Source organism: Prosopis cineraria, unplaced genomic scaffold, assembly GCF_029017545.1.
Source record: "Prosopis cineraria cultivar Desert tree isolate PC_DT_omini unplaced genomic scaffold, ASM2901754v1 PC11, whole genome shotgun sequence".
Taxonomy (NCBI): domain Eukaryota; kingdom Viridiplantae; phylum Streptophyta; class Magnoliopsida; order Fabales; family Fabaceae; genus Prosopis; species Prosopis cineraria.
The window spans coordinates 10,755,219-10,775,344 of NW_026555342.1; the positions used below are offsets into that span (position 1 = coordinate 10,755,219).

The 20,126-nt window shown below is 30.6% G+C and overlaps 1 pseudogene; it reads right to left on the reverse strand.

The window, feature by feature from the left end:
• Positions 1-3,518: 3,518 nt before the first annotated feature.
• On the reverse strand, positions 3,519-9,286 carry LOC129284833 (BTB/POZ domain-containing protein NPY2-like; annotated as a pseudogene).
• Positions 9,287-20,126: the final 10,840 nt, after the last annotated feature.

The following is a 20,126-nucleotide window of genomic DNA, read 5'->3' on the forward strand; positions in this document are numbered from 1 at the left end:
GAGGGATTAGGATACTATATATCTATAATGAGAAGCAAGTGATTATGGGAATGGAATATATAGAGGGAATTGCCTTCATCATCATTCCTATTTAATTGTAAGCCAACCCATTAAGTAATAATTTATTATAATTTATTTATCATCATTTTTGGAACTATGGTTAATTAAGTGAAGTGGTTAGGTTGAGTAGTAATTAGTAGTACCATGTAATGTAATGGGGGTGGGGTTGGGGGGTTGGTCTCTTCCAAAGAAACTGGCGACAACAGCGGCTCAGGTTCTCCGCAAATGTTGGAATTCCTCCACCGTTGGATTCTCCGTCCTTCCCATCCTCCAACATCGGATTCTCTCCTCTCATTCCCAATCTAAACCACATGCATGTTTCTCAACAGTTTTTATTATTCCTGTCCAACTTTCATCAAGCTAGTCTTATTCATATCCTCTAGTATTACATTAATTGATGCCAAATTAAGTTATGTATTCTCTCCCAGCCAAGATTTGAACTTTTGTGTCCTCATATCTTAAGAGACTAACACTTAATTTTATATTAAACCCAAACTCATTAGTTTAAATTGCGTTCGATTCACCAATACTATGTTTTTAATTATATTATAGATCGACATAGAAATTCTTAACCCAATTTGGAATATGGGAATTTGCTTAGCTATATTTGCATATGCATTTGTAATTGGGATAATTATAGTAAAATTTCAAAAGAGACAATTAATCACAGTTAAAGTCCTTGACAAATTATTTTTTAAAAAATAAATTATAAATATTGATTCAGACAATTATAAATAAAAAGCATAATTTCAAAATAACAATTACATTTAATTTGCTCTGAAAGTCCGAGAAAATTGTGAGCAAATAGTCCCAAGGAAAGCAATGTTTTAAATATGCAAAAGAGAGAGATGGCTGGCTTGTGGATGGATGAGCATGATGAAAATGGGATGAAGGCATAGGCATATAGTAGAAGTTACAGCCAGAAGAAGAATACAAGTAGTGGCTTGTCTATCCAAAATCAATGGGCCACATTTGCATTCATATATTAATACAATTAATTTCAATTAATAGAGTGATTAAAAAAAGTGGTCAGCGTCTATATATATATATATATATATATATTCCAAAAAAAAATTAATGTGTTTGTGGGGAATGGGATTCCATTTAGGTTTAACTTTTTGAGGTCAGACTGTGGCTTCATTCATACCCTTCATTGTGGTTAAAGTCTATTTGCCATTATTTTATTTACATTCTTTATTATTAATTCCAGAACCTTCCCCTCCATTATTGTTCTCTTTTACCAAAAAAAAAAAAAGAGGTTTAAATTAAGTCAATACTCACTTCCCACTTGTATAGCCCCATGCCCACGATATTATTAATTATTTATTTATTTTAATTTCACACAACCAATATATATCTGAATCATCCGAAGTTAAAATATTTTTAAAATATGATAGAATATAGCATATAGAGGATTCATATGCTTTTGTATTCATTCGTTCGTATCTTGTTTTTAAAAAAATATTTTACAAATTTTTAATTCAAAAGATCAAAATCCGGCCTTGCCTAGTTTACTAGCCTGAGAAAGAAGGACTACTATCATCGTCACATCCATTTTCCAAATTACAAACTTGTTCTGTCCCTTCAATGCATCAGGAAGACAAGTGGGATTTGGAACACAGAATTGGGCATCTTATTTTTTTTTTCTTTTAATGCATACATGTTTACATATACGTTACTTTTAAACTAGAAGGTTAATTACTTAAGAAAATGCAAATAAATAAAATTTTAAGTTTAACTCTGACGTGAAAGTTGTCGGAAATAAAATTCAATATATTGGGCGACACATGTAAATATTAAAATTATGTAGTCATTATTTAGTATTTCCTTAAATCTAAATAAAGCGATCTATTTATATTAAAGTTTTAACTTTTAAAGCTTAAGGATATAACTGTTATGGAATTAATGTATAAATGTCAGAGTGATATTTATAATTTTCTGAGAGGCCAAATCATAAATATCATAAATTTAAATAGATAAATAGAGGTCATCCTTATTGATTTGATTGGTTAGTCAGAACATTCTTCATTTTATCACCTGAGAAATACTCAAAAAATTCTCTCAAGTAACAAATCCAAATTTCAGATATGCTCCTTGATTATATGAGATTATATAGATTTGATTATTGGGTTTATATATTATATTCTTCTACTTCTTCAAATCCATCAAAAGTTACTATTTACTTTTTCTTAAAATCCAAAGAAATATAGAAGGTTTAATTAGGAAAATTCCTCAGCACTCTCTCAAATCACAATAGTAATAATCCTTTATATTGAAGCTTTGATATTAGACTTCATGCTTGTGCTCTACAACACTCTTAATTTCTTTCGATAGAAACAATGTGTGGGAGAGTACGTACGATTTGTGCAATGGCAGTGATAACCTGTATGTCAATGCGCTTTATTATCAAACCCTCTTCATACATGTTTAAAAAAGTTAGCATAGTAACATGTGGTTGGGTTGCTAATTATTTATAATTTTTGAATTTTAAACACCGGTGATGTGGCACAGTTTCAAGACAAGTTATGATGACCTTGTTTTCATTAATCTGAGATTAATTAGTCACCCCACCTTGGTTATTTTGTGCTTTTCAGCCCTTTTAACGTTCATGTTAAAGTATGTTTTTGTGGATTTTAAGTGAGTGATTTTGTCCTTTTTTATATATACTGTGTATTAAATACGATGCTACAAGATAAAATTTTAAATTAAAAAAAATTAAGAATTTAGTATCAAACTCTTGAGTGGTTTATATAATACTATACAAATATTCTTTAAAAAAAACTAATTCGATTTTTATAATTAATCATATTTGAGAATTCGATAAAAATGTAATTTTGGGTGTATCACCTGCAGGCCGTTACCACTGTCGTGAAGCAGAAATGTTAGTTTTTGTTTGTCTGTACTCTAAATTAGAACTTGGAAGATTCAGTTTGGATTAGGCTCAAGCAAATTGTTCTGTCCCATTATCAAGCCTATAAAAACAATAATCTTAAAGAATCTACAAGTGGCTAGCTAATAATACAGAATTTAACTGGCTTTGATTCCTTGCATTCATATATCAGATTCCTATATAAATCAAACCAATGTTATGCTGAGTGCAAAATGTTCATAGGACACTCTTGCTCTAAAGATGTGGTCTTATATAGGAAAAATGAGAAGTAAAAACACTCACCTTCTAATTAAAATCAATAGCTGAGACACGTACCCTAAAGAAGAAAGAGCCCGAAAATGAACTAGTTTTTCTTTTGACCGCCTTGTATTTGTATTTGGTTTGATCAGAAAGGTGACTGACTGAGCTTTGCTGATATAATGTTTCTTTTGATTGCCTTGGTGTTTTGGGAAAGACTTCAATTGTAATTAAGTTCAAAGACCCTTCTAGCTAGTTGTTGAAGGAACAGATTATAGATCCTATTCTTATTTGTTATTTCTTTGTCTTCGCTTTCTGATCTAACAATGGCTGGAGAAGATTCACTCACATTATCTGGACTTGAGTGGAAACAAAAGTTTGAGTTGCAGCTAGTTTGAATAGAATGATTACCAAGGATTACATTATCTCCATCCTCAAAAATTGTGCCATCCCAAACTATATATACCTTGGTTTTAATACTCAATCCATAGATAAAACATCAATGTTGGTCAATAATGCTGGAAAAACAAGGCATCAGAATGAATTCATTTCACTCTCAGGAAACTGAGTGCCTCCTGTTTCTGGAAGGTGTAGATTTGGCTTCTTCTGGTATAGCAGAACCATTACTCTCAGAGGAGTCCGAGCCACAATTATTTTCTCCCACACCCATTTTGCCAGTCCACAGTTTTATGAAGGACTTTTTTGATTGAGCAACCCTTTCATCTTGCTCTTAACAACATTGTCTGTGTTAGGTTTAGTATTATGATCTCCATCTTTGTCTCTGTTGGATAAACTTAAGGATGCAAGTTCCTTCCTTAATGCCTTCAGCTCCTCAGCTATGGCGACAGCATCTGATTTACCATCCGTGTTATTTGCTGCTCCACTGTTTAGATACTTGATGTTCCCTTTCAGCTTGTCAGGAGTGCTTGTGCCTGAAGTTGCAGCAGTCCTTACCTGCTCAAAATAGAGAGCCTGCACAACTACACGCATCGGTAGTCTTTCATTTTGCATTGCATGCATGCAGGCATCGATCGATAGCTTCTTGCAATCCATCAGCTTGCATATCCTATTTCTGTCAACTTTGCTGATTCCTGGGTGCCCCTGTTTCCAAATGCATTGAAATTGAAGTGATGCCTCAGTTATCTCCTCACGTTTTTCTAGATGACATTAAGAATAAAGGATAAATTGAAGTTTCCCTAGAAGTGGCTTGGCCTAAAAGTCAGTTTGCCATTCTTCCCTCCCATGATCTCCTCTGTTACCATTTGATCTCATTGTGTGTAACTTTTTTAGTCCAAATTTTTTCATAAATAAAGAATAACCATGTGACTATAAACAATGAGTACTTTTAATGTTGAAAAGCCTGCATTTGTCAAACATTTTCAATGAGACAAGAGAACCAGACTTTTTAACAAAGAAATCGTTTTCATCAGTTTAATATTTACGTCATAAATTCATGGTTGAGTGATCGTGCAGGGAAGACCATAAGATGGCAAAATGATATGCTTTCAACCACAAGGGGTGAGTACAATCCCTTAAACAGACATTTTGTAGGATTCTGACGTGCTAAAACATAACAGCATATGAAGGAAGAGAATGCTGTACGATGTAATATTCAAATCCAAGCAACAAATTTTTTTTTTTTTTTAAATCTTTTCAGGAACAATTACCTTAAGATACATGTCAATGGCCCTGTAAAGTCCATCATGAGAAGGACGAGGCATGCCAGACACCAATTCAGCAAGATCAACAAACTTTGACAAAGGTAAATTAGGATCTTTTGAAATTTCAGCAAGGTATCCGTCAACAAATTCTGCAACCATCAACTTTGAAGCATCTGATAAAATCCCTGGCCTTGTTATCTCCTCGAGTCTACCGATTCCAGCAGATTCAAGCTCAGCATTGTGATCCTGCATTAAAAATTCTGTAACGATTTTCTGTGCTATATCAACATCATACATGGTAGCCTCCCCATCAGGTGCTTGTATTAAAATATCACTAACAGAAGCCTCCTCCAATTGCCGCCCAATCCTCCTCACCAGCTCTTGTTTAGTCATATCTCCTAAATCTACAAAAATGGCAGCCTTCAATAACTTGAGCAAGAACCTACAAGAAACACTGCCTTTCTCATCAGGCAGTAGCCACACGATTGTTTCAACTATTAACTGATGCTTTGACACATCCCAATGGTGGATCAGGCCCTTGCTGAAATTAGGTAATCTTCTGTAGGCATAAGCTTTCAAAGCTTCTCCTATTACTTCACTAGATAGAATTTTCTTGTTCATTATATTGGTGATTACAGACTTGTATAAACCAACTTCAAGCTCACATAAATCTTCAACCCACCAGTCTGTTGGCACATGACGAGTTCTACCTTCATTCTGGTTTGGATCAATTCCATTTTCCCGAGGGAGTTTTGTCCTGTTATAGGAGTAGGACCAATCAACTTTGGATACATCAAGACACGCCTTACTTGCTATAGATTCAATGCAATGACCGACAATCTTTAAGTCCTCAGCCGAAGGTAACATGGGATTTGATGTCTGAAGAACAATGATGGAATCCCTCCAACTATGAAAGATGCTAGAGCCGAGGAAAACATCAATCTTGTAAATGAGGTTCCCTTTCTCAATAGTCTCATGCATTCCAAGGTATTCTGCAGCACATCGAGGTGCAAATACATTGTAAGCATTGAGGGTAACAGTCATGCCATAGCAAAACTTGGCACACATCTCAAAGGCTGTAGCACCTCCAGGAATGTCAGAAATTTGAACTTCATGTCCAGTGTCTAAATTACTGGTGGTGACCAACTTCTGCAAGTGAGAACTCTTTGACAGAAGAGGGAACTACGTAGAAGGGTTTCAGTATATTAGTAAACAAGATGAAATATGGATCCAACCAGATTGATATGGTCATTTATAATAAAATAAGCCAACTTTCACCAAACTCAACAGTATGTTCCAAATGCTGATTGGGCCACCAAATTTTGAAGAAACCAAACTGCAATTTGAAACCTCATTCTGAATGAAGCTTAATAAATTGTTCATCTCAGGCTTTAACACTAGCACTAACAGAAGTCAAACAAAGATACTTAAATTTATCTTGATAGTGTTGCACCCATTAGGAAGGTTTTAGACACCATATAAAATCCGTTGATGAGGATGGTTACCCTGAATTGTTTGTGCAAAACACAGAGACTTAAATTTATCTTGATTACCCTTGTGAAATACACAAAAAATTGGAGATAAAATAATAAAAAAGGAAAGAAATAAAAGGAGATAAAAGGAAAAACTTATTTATTTACAAGAATGAACTTGACGTAGAATTAGAGTTTAGAGCTTATGCGATATGTAATAGTGATCAAAGTCCATATAATTCATGATAAAAATGCATGTAGTATTTTTCATTTCAACAAGTATTAGGAAAAGAGAACAAATAGTGTTTTGGAACGGATTATGGGGGCTACAGGACAAAATACTACTTAAAAATTGGCTAGACTTTCTTATTTCGGAAACTTGAAATGTTTGCTAGGCTGAGATATACCTTGTGTAAATAAAATTTTATATCACCTACACTAACAATGATATCTAATGCCAAATCACTTGCCACAAACCTGCACAAGGAATGCATTCTGTTAAGAACTCTACTTTTGGTGTAAAAAAATAAAATAAAAATCAGACCTAGAAGAGGGCTGAATCTTTAAGTTATTGGGCTTTGTCAAATAGCAAGTAGTTGAGTAGTTAAATCGTTTCTCTTTTTCTCCTATATTCTAAAATGTAAAATTCAACACCAAAACAGGACAGGTTAAACACCATTTTAGCAGCCGCTAAAATAAAAGGGAGAAAAACAATGGTGGGATGATTATGAAGTTGTTAGTTCATATGCCAAATTCCAAGAAAAGATTCTTGTTTCTTAGGTTGACATTAAACCACCACACAGAGGTCTACATATATATAATGCTCCACTCAATGCTTAATACCCTCCACTATGACCTAAGCTGAATCTATTTCCTACCCTATTCCTTGTCAATTACAGTTGCTTCAAGCAAACCAATCTAAGTTCACCAAATGATCTAAAGAATAGATACAGAAAGATGTATTACATTCACATAAGCAAAGAGTTCGGTTAAGCCTATCCCACAAAATCCTATATATAAATAATAGTGAGTATCAGTAATGGTTTACCAGCTAAAAAATAATTGCCTAAAGGATTAATTGTAGCTCTGAATAACCATATTAGGCAAGCATTAATAACCATATTACCATTTCTAAGAAAAGCTTTATAATTCTTTTTGAACAGACGAGTATCAGCTAAGCTGACAAAGTGGGCAAGCATTAAACGAAGGCCATAGCTGTATAGCTGTTGGGCAAAAGCCCATGAACGATTTTATTTATGCATTTAATAATCCATAAATCTAACACTTATCTCCCTTTCATTTACGCCAATCAATTCGATCACCAAAAGAATTTAATGCTACCATCCATACAAAAAGAAAGGGAAGAATAAGAAGACCAAGAAAATGAAACCAGATTTAAGTTTAACATTGAATCAGAATATACTGTTGATATGAAAACTAAGTAGAAAGTGACGAAACAACTGTGCTTGAAGAAGGAAAATCAAGCTAATATTGAAGATGAGGAAAAACACCATGAAAGAGAACGTCCCCTCCACTCAATGGTTAATTGCTAAATCCAGTAGGTCATGGCCACCCCACTAAAATCATCCCCATGTCACACGCATAGTACTAGCCTGAGTTCTATAATAATTTTCCAGAAATGGAAAAGACTACCCCAGAAGTAGGGGTGGGGGGCAGCTGACTAAGTGTATCCAAATCTCTTAAATATAAGAGAAAAGAGGGATTTCTAGCAGAGCAAGGATAGTTACTACAGAATCTTGACAGCGAACAAAGCAGAAGCTGAATCTTTAAGAGAGATAGACAAGATGGGATAGTCCATTTTTTATTCAAAGGTTCTCTTACATGGAAAGGGACCCTCAGAAGAGATTGTTTCCTTGTTTGGTGGCAAAGCCCACTGAGTCCGGGCACACCAAGTCAGCTAAGGAGGCATAACCAACAGAGAAGTAAAACTAAATAATTCTCTAAACTGAGACACCAACAGGCACAAATCTGACTCCAACTCACTTCCCCATAATTTTTTTATCTTTCACTTTCTAGTTACTCTGTTTCTTTGCCTCCTAGCCACCTTTAAAGCCAATAGAAATTCATACCAAGACCTACAGTGGCTTTAAAGCTTCAAGCTCCCAACCCAACATCATACAAATATTTATAGTTTTCCTTCCCTTTCACCGTTGAAGTTTGAAAACCAGCAACTGAGGACAGCACATCGGTATCCGTTGATAAATACACCAAAACGGTAGACAATGAGCATCTTCTGCAAAACATGGAATAAATGAAGAAGATCGTGAATATGGAGCTATCATGAAAAACCATCGAACAGCAATCACTTGCAGCCATATCAATAACAAATCTGAGCTGAAATCTCAGGAAATATTTTTCTTTTAGACGAAATAAATTATGAGGAATCTACCAGCACCGGGAATATATTGCTGGAATCAAGTAAAGTAATGAGGCAAGATCATGACTTCATGCTGTCTAGGGTGAATGAAACTATGAACCCCCCTTGAAGAAATAAGTTAAATCAGCAAACAAATAAGATGACTAGTCCCAAAATTCACTCTCCGTGTAATTCCCAACAAAACCCAAGACCGATTCTTCAGATTGATAGAGAGATAAGTCACTGAACGCATTGGTCCAATTCCAGAAAGGGGAAAAAAATAGCGTCATCTTGTCAAAATTAGAGCTGATGAAAACAAAATCGAAAGGAAATATTTTTCAAACAAAAAATGCCATCCAAGAGCTTAAACCATCAAAAAGTAAATCACTAAATCGAGAGATGGAAAAAAGTTAAACAAGATGCTACCTAAGATCTTAATTGCAGTGCAAAAATCGTCTTGGTCATAGACTTAAACAGATGAAGATCGTTAAAGAAACAAAAAGTTCATGTAAAAAACTCATAAGAAGTGAGCCGTCGATCCCAGTTTCAGCACGTAAACTCCAAGAACACCGAATTTCAGGAATCCAAAAGCATTTGCTTACTTAATGACAAACTTACGGGAAATGTTTTGCCAGTGTTGTCACCTTCTACATTGCCACTTCTGCTTTTGCTTCTTATCCTTTCCTACGATACGCTGGTACTGCATTTTCATCTAATTTTCGCCAGAAAGTATGCAAGAAACCATTCAATTTCGGGGCATTAGCCATCAAGAGACTCACCACGATGCTTAGTTATGCACTCAAAACTGACAAACCTACAGCTTCTTTTCTGCTTTAGTAACGCCTTTTCCTATACTACATGAACTTCATTCACTGCTCTCGTCCTGATTAGACCCAACCCGCAGTCGAATACGTGCTAATCATGATCCCTTCACTTTCAAAAATTAATTAATGAATATGTAATTCAATTAAAAAAGATAGATTTTGTTTTCCGGAAACCATTTTAAAAATAATAAATGTAATGTAAAATTGTAAATTATTTTTTCTTAATTAAATTAAATGTATTTTTGATGTCAGTTCATGTATTATTAATTTTAGATAATAATTAAATCAAGTTAATATCGAGTTTGATTTTTTGTAAATGTTAAAAACATTTTTAGAAAATTAAGTTTAATAATAAACGAATCTAACCAAGTAATTAAAAGTACAAATAGGCCGAGTCAAACAAGATCTTGACTATACAAAGTAAATAGATTAGATTTAGACATATTTTTGTGTATAAGCTTTGAATATAATATTTATCCACCTATTTAGATTTTAATTAAATATTAATTTATTATTTTATAATTAATTAATATATTTGATTTTATTTATAATTAATTATGTTGTAATACAATCTGTTTAGATATTATTTTTTTTAAATTGATTTTAGCTATACAAACTATACTAAAGGATATTATTTTTTAAAATTAAATTATTAATAAAATTTTATTTAATATTATTAAATTTGTTAAACTTCATTTAAGAAGTAAAATATATTATTTAATAATAAAATTGACTCTATAACAATCTTTTTGAACTTATTTCAAAACATAATTCTGACTCAATAATTAATTATCAAAATTTTTGATTGTTTGAATAATTTTTTTCAAAAATTAATTATTCAGTCCTAAAAATTGATTATACTTTCAATCCAAACAATCTGTATAAGCTTCAATCTAACGTTTTGTTAAGCAAGTATGCATGTAAAAAAAAACACACACACACACCCACTCATATTTTATAAAAAGGAGTGAGTGGCAATAGTTAACATAATATAATATGAAGTTACAGCACGCACATTCATATTTATATAAAAAAAAGTGAGGGATAATAATTAACGTATAATATAAAACGAAGTTTTTTGGTCCTGTAATTTTATTTATTTATAATTTAATCCTTAAATTTTAACTTATTATAATCGATCATCATAGTTTTAACTTATTTTTAATTTAATTTTTAAATTTTAACTCTTGCAACTCAATCGCTCTAGTTTAACCATTTAAAATATCAATCTTTATATTTTAAAAAATAAAACTATAAAAATTAGAACTACTTAAGAAATTTAATCTTTATAATTTTTGTAAAGATTAAAAAGGTTTAGTACCTTAAGATATCAATCCTAAATTTTAACATAATTTTATTAGTTATAGTTTTATTTTTAAAATATAGGGATTATTATTTTAAATGGTTAAAACTGCATAAATTGAATTGTAAGAGTTAAAATTCAAAAACTGAATTACAATTAAGTCAAAACTATAAAGATTAAATAATTAATTTTTTTCTAAAATAAATTAATGAAATTAATTTAAATTAATATAAACAAGTAGACTAAATAGGCCAAACTTTAAGTAAATAATCTTAACCATTTTTCCAAACAAGCCAAGCCAAATTATATTTCAACTAAATTAGGTTATAGGCTCTTGATCAGCTTAATCGCCTATTTCCACCAACAGGGTTGGGAATGTATGACAAACAAGACCATATGGGTAGGCTCATTTGTGTTGAGAAAAATATAAATTGAGTTGGGTTTAATATATTTTTACATGAGTTGAAAAAATTTAATCCTTTTGAGTTGGTGTGTTAAAACTCTCTCTATTTTTTAATCTTTAATTTTTTTAAAAAAATAATAAGATTAAATGGGTCAACCCTAATCTATTAAGGTTAGCTCATTTGGTTCAGGGTTATCTAATTTGGACAAAAAAAGATTCATTTTATCCAGCCCCTTACAAAAATTCTAACCCATTAAAGTTCATTATCAATAATATTGTAAGTCATGTAATTAAATGCAAAAAAGTTTGTTTCTTGTGATCTATACGACCCCTTTCGTTCAAAAATATAATGAATTTTAACCGAATCTCATCCCTTAATAAAATAATTATCTACTTTCTAACTAACTCTATTTTTCTATATTTATCCCTATTAAATATCATACAATAAATATAAAGTTATTATTAATGGGGGTACTTTTGAAAAAAAAAGATAATGATTACATCTTGAAAGATTAAAAATACCTTATATTTTTAAATATTCAACTCTTTAAAAAATATCTTATATTTTTTAACAGAGTGATTATATTATAAGTCATAAAAAAAACCGTTTGTGATTTCTTGCGATCATTATTAGTCAACTTGTAACCCCGAAATTCAATTATTTAAAAAAAAATTCTTTTTCCTCCCTTTAAGATCCATGAGTTTTTACCCGCTTTCAAAAAGCAGACAATCCTTGCTGGTAAGAACAGGAATCCCTCTTTATCCATGTTTAATCATTAATGTTTTCGAGAACCTCTATGGACCAAGTTGATTATCAGTCAGATCATGAATCTAATTTTTTTAATCTATTTCTTTTGAAAAAGGTTAAAATAATTATCATTTGATTACAAAGTGACAACCAGTTCTCTGTGAAGTGAAGAAATCACATGGCTTATAACACTGGCCAATAAACAAAACTACCTAACACTCATGAATGTAATTTTTTTAGGTGATATTATTGTACTATGGATGCCAAAATTCAAGTAAGTGAGTATAACACAAATGATAAAGATATGAACTTCTTACATATCATTTAAGAGTTTGATTTCTAAAAGTGTATATGGAGAGCATCTTTTAGAAGAGAACAATCCCCTAAATGAAGCTCGATTTTTTTAAGAATTAACTCCATAATTATTGGTTGTGGGAATATATTAGAAAATAAAAAATAGATGCCAAAACTCATTATTCACTCGTAGCCACTAATTTAAAGTACTTATGACTCATTTGGTATGCTCAACTTGGGGTTGAAGAAGTGGGAGTGGAAGTCTAAAAATACATATTTGGTGTGTGCGAATTATGTTGTCTTGGTGTGACTCACTTTCACCAAAATTGATGAAACTCAATTCCATCATACTCCTGAGAAGCTTGGTTCCATTAAATCCCTTCAAACTCTAACCTTCTACCTTCTCTCATCTTCCTGGATAAGACTATGACCCACCTCCTTACTTCCTTGATGGCTCTCATTGGCAATGACAATGGAGCTCGTGAGGATAGGGGTTGAAGACAATGACTATCATTTCTCAATGAACATTGAATCTGACCAACAACATTGAAGGTGAGCGATGATTTTTCTTTCTCGAGTTCAATCTCAACGAACCTAGATCATGACAAATCGAAAGATTTATGCCATCTTCATATTAACATGTGAACTACACCTATTATTTAGATCCAAGGCCTCATTCAGGTTAAGTCTCAATGAACTACCTCCATAACTTTCGTGCACTGCCTCCTTCTAAGTTTTCACTAAGGGTGTTTAGCTTGCACCCATTCTAATTAACCTAACATCATCTCGATCATATTGGGACGGATCTTATCCCGACCTGAAAATAATCGGGACGTAACTTTTGCGAATGGGACAAGAGAAGGGTTTGGGATGGAACAGGATACGGGATTACCATCGGAACATATTGTATCGTCCCGAATATCATATATATTATTTTTTATTTTAAAAATATACATTAAATATATTAATTATATTAATACAATTTATACTTATATTAATTATATCAATTATAATTTCAATACTTGTAATTCTTATATAAAACTAAAGTTTTTTATATTGATAATTTTAATGATATAGAGTAAATATGACGATATCTTTCTTTATAATATATTAATTATATTAACACAATTTATTCTTATATCTATCTATTTAATAAATTTTATTTATATCATATTTTTTTCTTTTATTTTCAAAAGAGTAATTAACTTAGCACATTTCAATTAAAGTAGAAGAACAATGATTTGATGTTATGTTTGGCTTGTCTGTTGTTGTTGCTTTTATAATCTAGAGATCATTTGTAATTGTTATCATAATGTGTAGTTGTGATTAATATAATTTAATAATTGATTTTAAATTGTTGTGATTTATGTACCTATATTGTTTTGATTTTAAACTTAATAAATTATATAATTTAAAATTTTAATGAATATTATTATCCAAATTTTTTTCCCGACATTATTCGATTTATCGCGACGGCGAGGTATTCCAATCTTATCCCATCCTGATTCTTAATGAGACGAGATACGGAATAAAAATTTAATCACGATCTTTTTTCGAGATGAGACACAGGACAAGGGTATCCTGGTCCCATCTCATCCCATGAACACCTCTAATTTTCACTATGTGCTCATTACAAACATTTCTCAAGCGTCTCATCATTATTATTATTATTATTTTTCTCATCACAGGCTTCCTGTTCTCTAACCAAGCCCTTCCTCTTCTTCAAATGGAGTTCGATCTGTGCCACAATTTCTATCTTTGATTTCCTCTTCAATTTCTGGATCGAACATTAAATCCATTTTCGATTGTGGTCTTTGATTTATGTCTTTAATTCATTTTAGATTTTTTATTGTTGCATTGGATGTTTTTGAATGTTGTGCTGATGATTTTTGTTCTTTCAATTGTTGGATTTGATAGAGGTTGTTTTGTCCTTCATAGTTGTTTACTGTGGTTTGGAGGGTATTTTGATATTTTTATATTATAAATACATGTTTTAATGTAAAAATTATACTCCAATTCCATGTGCATGTCAAATATATTTAAAATCTCATTTCCTCTTCCTCCTCCACTTCCTTTTCCAGTTTCACTTGTTAGCCAAATAATCCGTTAGATTCATTAATGAATAGTGTCAGCTAATTAAATATAATGTTGATTATTTTTTATTTCACTAAACGATAGTCAGAATAAACCATTTCAAGTTGCTACTTGCCACTGATAAGGAATATTTTTTTTCCGTCTTTCCATTCAAATGCTGAACTCATGCTTAAGAAATATGGGCTGTAGATATTTTCCCAAACAACATAATTTGGGCTTAGTTATAGCCCATAACACCCAGGAACAGAAACTTAATTTCGGATTTTTTAAAAGAAAAATGTTTCCGTCGCCGAACAACGGGAAAATGGTTGTCGTCCAGTGGCATCATGGGTATATTTTTAAAGAAAAACCAATAAAAATATTAACACTGTAATTTTAACGTTCTATTACTGAATTCCAATATCTTACACTGAGACCTAAATTAGGAAAAATATAACTTTTAACTATCTAAATTTTTACTCAATCACTGATTAAGTTCTTGAATTTTAAATTGGAACAATGCATTCTTTATAATTTATTGACTCAAGCAACTTCATTTTTTCAACTTAATTTTTATAATTTTCTTACTCGACATAATTTAAGTTTCTATAATTTGTTGACTTAATGAACCATAAAAATTGAGTCGTACTTAATCAAAATTTAAAAACTAAATCAAAAATTGAGAAAAAAAATTAAATATCAAGAGTTATATTATGAGAAATTCTTAGATAGATTAGGTATGTCGTATCATTTGTGGTTTAGCTAATAAAAGTATGATCTTTAGACATCATTAAATATAAATTGATTCTGACATAATAAGAGAGAAAGAAAGATGAAAACGTTAACAGGTATTCTATTATAAGAATAAAATAAAGTAAAACAATGTTATATAAGATCTTTTTTAAAATGACTTAGAAGATTTTAATTTATTTAAGAATTTTCCATTATGTTATTTCCTAAAATTATTCAAAGAAGAATTTATATATAGAAAGTAGATTGTTGTAGGTGGACAACTACGAAATGTTGCTGCAATGGAAATTAGAACTATTTAAACGAGCTGATAGTTGATAGACTTGATGATCTAAAATGCTTATGGGGCGAACGAAATAAGATAGTAAGAGTCCAGAAGACTGATCTGATAAGAGATCAATTTCAATTTTCAGATAAAATTAAGGAATCAAATACAAACGCTGATTTATTTAATCTAATTAGTGTAGAAATAAAACAAGTTTGTTCTTCTAAATCACTCAGACTAGACTTTTAGCTTTTTAATTGATGGACGAACTTTCCACGTCAAATCTTCCAGATGTTGCTAGCTTTTTTCCACGATAACATGATAAACATGGGTAAAATTCCTTATATATATACGACAATTAAGAAAATAGTTCCCTTTTTAAAAAAAGAAAGCATGGAACTTGAATGTATTTCGAAGTAGAAGCTGAACCTCTCGAGTCACATCATGTCACAAATGCAAAGAGAGAAATAAATTAAGTGGCGCGAGTGTGTATGTGGAAGAATGATAGTAAGTGTCTTCAAATAATTATACACAAAATTTTTTATTATAATTTAAAGTTATGTTTGATATTTAAATACTTACTTATTATTAAATTAATAATTTTATAATTATCTGAATTAATATCTTTAATTAATTTTTCAAAAAAATTATTAAGAACTTAATTATTATTAATTTAATATTTAAAAACTTAATTGTCAGTCTCCTGTGCGTGCATACTTCATCCAATCTTTTTTATATGTTAGGTTTATTTTAATATGTTATTATTGGAATTGGAAATTTTTTTCAAATTTTTCAATTCTATCCGGCCTGTTAAATAAAATGAACAAGAGTCACACTTCAAATGACATAATAGCCCAACTTCAACATGTTCCCACGTGAGGTTGTTAAGAAGCACCTAACCCTTCGATAATACAAGTGGGTTATAGTAAATAAAAACAATAATGATGCAACTTGATGATTTATTTATTCATTACAACGAGAGGAAAAAATCAATTAGGTAAGAATCAGATACAAATAATGTAAATAGGTAGAGGCAACAGATGAATCAAGTGCAACCAGAAAAATAAGTAGACTAAGCTCACCATAAAACCACATGTAGGAATGTTATTGGGTTAAGTCTCACGTGAAAATAATCACAGTTTATGTTCTTAATAATTCTTTAAAAAAATAAATTATAAATATTAATTTAAATAATTATAATTTAAGAATTTTAATTACAAATGAAATATTTAAATTTTAAATACAATTTTCACTTTACAATTAGGATTCCCTGTTTGTAATTTTATTAATTGATATTTACGATTAATTTTTTTAAGTTTTGTTTAAATCTAAATGTCATTAATGCTTTTAAAAAAATTACTACCAATTTTAGCAATGTTATATAAACAGTGTTAGCTAAATTGTACTGCTGCTTGGAGGCTCCACTCCCAAATATAAGTTAAAATTATCTACCCATCACATATTAGAAAATTAGTTGAATTTAGTTAACCCTTCTAAATTGAAATTTTTCCAGTGTTTTCCTTTGATAATTAATGTTTCACCCTATTTCCAGCTGGTTGGTTTTCAAAACAAGCATTTAACTAAAAATAGGGATATTTGTGAAAAATAAACATTTAATGATATATAGGTTTTTTATATTTTAAACCATAGGAACGACTTTAAAAAGTGATTTTGTACTTGAGAACAAATTAAAGGTGCCGACGTAGTATGTCTCAAGGTAAACGTATGCATACTGTATTTCAAATAAGGACGAGATGCAACCATTGGTTATGACTTATAAATATTGTAACTTTAATTTCTATAAATTATAAATTTTAAACTGATATATAAAATATACAGACAAGCACGCACGCACATGGCTCCCAATACTTTTTACATTTTAAATTCATGTTGATTTTAGAGGTGTTATGAAGGTCTTACAAGCCCTAAACACAAATCAACCTATATTAATTTCATTATTCAAATATATCATAGTGGCAAAATCCTAAGCTCCTGCTATATATAAATACTGAGCTGTCAAATAATATAATTGATCACCATGGATATGAAAAAAGAAAAATGACAAAAAAAAATCTCTAAATATAGCAATAACAATAAGATCATGTGAGTTGTGATAATTTTTTGCCAAGTCTCTTGGAATCTTCATGGCATTAATGTCTTTTATAAGATGATTACAATGATTCAATTTAAAATATCAATGACTATTTTGATTTAAGTATGACTTTTTTTATTACAATTATTAAAATAAGATAGCAAATTAAAAGTGTCATTTTATAAATTTTTTACTCACTGAATTGTAAGTGCTATAAATATCAATTAATTTTGATTTAAGTAATAACTATTCTTTCTAGCAATAATTAAAATGAGATAGCAAATGACAGGTTTTACTCTACAAATTTTTTAATTATTGGTCAATTTCTTTTTTTATTTTAAATTAGGTTCTTTATAGTCATTTCATAAAGGATATTATTAATGTTAGAAAAGTCCTAAAGAATTTAAGAAGAATTACTCTTTTCAATCTTATTATAAGACATTTTTAACCGTTTCATATATCTTAAGAAAAGTTATTTTTTTCTTGATATCATTAAAAAAAATGATATATATTAATTTCATTTTTACTCTTGACTTTAAATAATAATACACCTATATTAAATACTTTTATACTAATCAAGAAAGGGGTAAACTTAAAAAAAGTAGTTTATTTATTAAAAATATTCTATATTTTAAATTAAAAATTATTTTTAAAAGACATCTTATAAATAGGATCAGAGGGAAGTATCACATTTTACTATCCTCATTGTTATTTGTATGTTTTTCTATCCTCCATGTGAAAAAGTGATCAACGCCAAACAAAAAGTCTGTGGCTCTAGCCAACAGACAATAAAAAACGTGCTAAATTATAATTCGTGAGAACGTCCTTTTTGGTTTAGATTGATCTGCAACACACACACACACAGAGTTTCATTTCAGAGCTAGACAGCTTTTCCTGGTCGTTGCCACGAAAAGACTCCTCAACTCTCACAGCCTAGCTACGCCAAACAAGATGGCCATGGACGACCATGCCCAGAACTCTTCAAGAACAGCCAAACAAACTGATTAATCAATACCCAACATAATTATTAATCAAATAACAGTAGAGGCTGCTAACTAAATTATCATAATTAATAATTTTTTTAATCATTATTTTTGTGGGGACTTGACCTGATTTTGCTAGTTAGTTGCTTGTGCTTACTTGATAATCACGTTTATTAACTTATATTATTCAGAAAGTCAATAATGAGACAGTGAAATCAGTTTAATTACTTGCACCTATGGAGAACTGAAAGAGAACGACAATATGTGAATAGCAAACATGTTTTAAACCCCATGTTGTCTTCATGCTACCAAACGGGCCGGGCGATTAAATTCAATAATGAATAGCGTGAACTAATTAAATATAATGTTGATTATTTTTATCATTTCACTAAATGATAGTTAGAATAAACTATTTCAAGTTGCTACTGACAAGGAATAAAAGAAAGGAGAAAAAGCTTTAAATCATGTTTAAATCAGAAATAAAAGAAAATGTTTTAAATCTAAGCTAGATTCCAATTCATAAAATGTGAAAACGAGAGAAAAAGGAAAAAATAAAATAAAAGAAGAGAGAGTAAAACCTCATCATCTTTTTAACAACATCGCGGTCATTTACTTAAATGGGATGGAAGAGACCTAATTCTCTTTAAAGTATAATTCAAAGTCAAACTTGCGGATGAAAATCATGTTAGTCTTATAATAATATAACATTAAATGTTAGATCATTGTATTAAAAAGAAGGCTTTGTTTTGACACAAATGAAGTAAATGCTCATGCAATTATACATAGTAAAAAAGCTTAACTAAAGTGGGAAAATGAAAGTAGAAAACGAGAAGATGATTAACAAATGATAAATGAATGATGTAATTGATTGATTAATTAATTAATTAATTAAAGTGCCATTCCTGTCACGTTTTTCTATGCTTGTCATGGTCTTCATTTTCAAATACCGACGTCACCGTCCATATCCATTTCACTTCTCACGTAAGTAATTTAGGGAGAATGATATTAAAACTTCAAAACAGTAAATTCATGACAGTTGGATGCCCAACAAAATTTCCTGAAGAAAAAATTATCAATATTAATTTAGATAGTTATAAATTTAAGAATTCTAATTATAAATAAGATATTTAAATTTTATTCTATGGTTGATTTAAATACTCAATGCTCGAAACCTTTGCGCACAACTTCTTGAAAAATGAACACAGTAAGATGAATACGGTTGATACTTTTGGTGGCAATGAATTTTTTTATGATCAATGGAAGTAATTGTTGCATTAGAACACAGGAGTCATTACTCTTTAAACTTGCAATCTTTTGGGCTTGTAAATCCACACATGTGAAAATATTGCTTGGATATCTGTCCGAAACTATGATCTTTTTTAATATTGCCAAAATGATGTCCTTATTTGATTTTGGCAAAGTAAAACTTGTAGGTTGAAACTTATCATTCTTGTTTGGCCGAAGTGCAAGACAAATTCCCATATTATAGATCTTTCTGGGCTTGGAGATGATCTTTTGTCTTAGCAGACTCATTGAGCAAAGTGAAAAGAATATTGCCACGCACATATTTTTTCAGTATGCATGGCATCCAAACTATGATGCAATAGATTAGATTTCCAGTAAGAAAGGTCGAAGAAGATACTTCTTTTGCACCATTGCATAGGCTCCCTATCAGATGTGCTGTAAGGTCTTTT